The 2,500-nt window shown below is 42.0% G+C and overlaps 1 protein-coding gene across 20 annotated transcripts in view; it reads left to right on the forward strand.

Annotated features, from left to right (window-relative positions):
• Positions 1–2,500, forward strand: part of LOC134454608 (muscleblind-like protein 1) — a 245,836-nt gene that overhangs the window by 112,838 nt on the left and 130,498 nt on the right. The window lies entirely within an intron of this gene.

Below are 2,500 nucleotides of genomic sequence, written 5' to 3' on the forward strand. Positions count from 1 at the left end.
TTGTTATTTGTATGCTTTCGCAACATTGTATAATTACAGTCATGTTAATAAAGCACAATTTGAATTTGAATTCGAATTTGAATTTGAGACAGAGAGAGAGAGAGAGAGAGAGAGAGAGAGAGAGAGAGAGACAGAGACAGAGAGAGAGAGACCTCTTCCCATAGTCCATCATGTTTCTGAGTTGCATCTGTGATTTTGGAGCAGAAAGGAAACGCACACACGCACGCACGCACGCACGCACGCACGCACGCTCGCACGCAGGCACAAAACAAATTTCTTGTCCAGACACAAATTTAAAGTACACTTTGTTAGAGATACACAAATGGAAATACAGGGCCAGAAACCGTTATTCTTTGTCTCTTGCCAAACACAAATACATTCCATCAAAATACATTACGAGCGTCTCTAACTGCTGTCCCTATGGGCTGAACTGGATATGACCTCCATGGAAGGCCTCTTCGCACTTTCTTCTGTCAAGCATCACAGCGGTGTAGCAAAGCGGTGTTGAAATACTGCAGTATGCTTTTTTTAATGGAAGGGAAAAGCACTCTGAGACACTCTGAGATTTGTGTTTTTAAACAAAATTGCCGTGTGAAATTAGAGGCTTTTTCATGTATTTTTCCTCAAATCTCAGAGTGCCTCTGCTCTTTCTCACCTTCCTTTTGTTGGAATTAACACTTCACCTGGTACAGATGAGCGCCTGAGTAACATTGTTTGCACAGTCTCCTGAGCGCTTCAAGACCTTCAGTGTGTTCTCACTGCAGTATGTTTGATGGAGAGAGAGAGAGAGAGAGAGAGAGAAAGAGAGAGAGAGAGAGAGAGACAGAGAGAGACAGAGAGAGACAGAGAGAGACAGAGAGAGAGAGAGTTGTGTCTATCAAAGAATGGCAATAGCTCGAGTTTGTGGCAATTCAGTAGCAGAAATCATTTCATTGTTTACGGTACGTGTTTACAGTACAGTAATTATTGTGCTCAAAGAGGGTATACAGTATAGGCTATATAGTAGAGATGCACCGGATCCTGATTTTTAGGATCCTGCCGGATACCGGATCCACTGCTTAAGATCCTGCCGGATCCGGAACCGGATACCGGATCCTACGAAAGGGTTGAAACACATAGCCTACTCGCACACGTGGGCCCTTTTTATCACGTTGGCTCAAACTATTTTGACTGAAAAGCCTCGGCTACCGGATCCTGGATCCTGGAACCGGATCCGGATCCTGTGAAAAACCCTATTAGCCTGCCGGATCCGGAACCGGATCTTGGATCCTGTACATCTCTACTATATAGTGCCTCCATACAGTACATACACAATGATGTAAGAATATCAAATAAAATGGGCTGTCAAATACTGTAGTCGACACATAGAAATGTACAGACACACAATATAAACCTCGGCGTACTTATAATCAGCTGATAGAGACAACAAATACAGGTTATACAGCATACTTGTGGGAAAAAAAACAATACACAAAGGGCGTTTTTTGAGGACAGCTTACGTCAGCAGTGATACTGCCTGATTGGCTGATGTATCGGTTGCTGCCTCAAAAGTATAGACTTTTTAAAATGCAAGTGATGCAAGCAAAGTCATGCAGCACATCTACAGTAGCCTACTGTACAATGCAGTCTGGCTGTTCCAATGCAGTCTGGTTATTGCTGCTTCTGCTGCAGAGCCCCCTATTGCATAGCAGGGCGAAACACCTTGACACACAAAGACAGTGAATTACGAACATTGAAAAAGTGTATGATGTTTCAAATAAAGCATGTTTGCCCTGTCAGCTTATTAAAAACACATTGAGCATACCGTAGACATACAAACCACCAGAACATGAATAAAAAAAGTTTGATATTTGCCTACCTGCTTTGGGCATAGCTGCTCATAGAGAGAATTCTGTGTTCACTTGGTCAGGCAATCTTTGAAACTTGAAACCATATTGCAAATGCTGTAGCTACTATCATTCTAGATTCTAAGTAGATATTCATCTTAGATATAAGCAGATTATGGCTTTAAACAGTCATACATATTTACATTATGGATATTGTAGCATGTGTCTAACACTTGCAACCAAGGTGAAGTAAAAGGTCAGAATAAGAATGAAATGTTGACTACATAATGCACAGCGTGCTGCATTATTTTTTTCCCCCATAAACTATAAATTAAACAGAGATTCATTGTGAACACTGTGGTTTATCCCGGTCGCACTGCCAGCAAAAATCTATAACCCGCATGTTTAACAGTTGTAGTTTTGACATGACTGTGGCATTACATGCCGTAACATGTGTTAAATTGATAATCAATAGGTCATGAACAGTTATGTTTCCTAATGCTTTCTCTGCACGCTGCTGTACACACTTTGCAAGTCCACTTCGCATTCCCTTTGCAACTTTGGAGACAGGAAAGGGTTAACACATGGGAGACCCTGCTAGCTCCTCTCCTCCATCCTCTTCTCCTTTGCCCCCATCTCTCTTTCTCTCTCTCTCTCTCTCTCTCTCTCTCTCT

The sequence above is a fragment of the Engraulis encrasicolus genome, chromosome 8, assembly GCF_034702125.1.
Source record: "Engraulis encrasicolus isolate BLACKSEA-1 chromosome 8, IST_EnEncr_1.0, whole genome shotgun sequence".
In the NCBI taxonomy this organism is placed as follows: domain Eukaryota; kingdom Metazoa; phylum Chordata; class Actinopteri; order Clupeiformes; family Engraulidae; genus Engraulis; species Engraulis encrasicolus.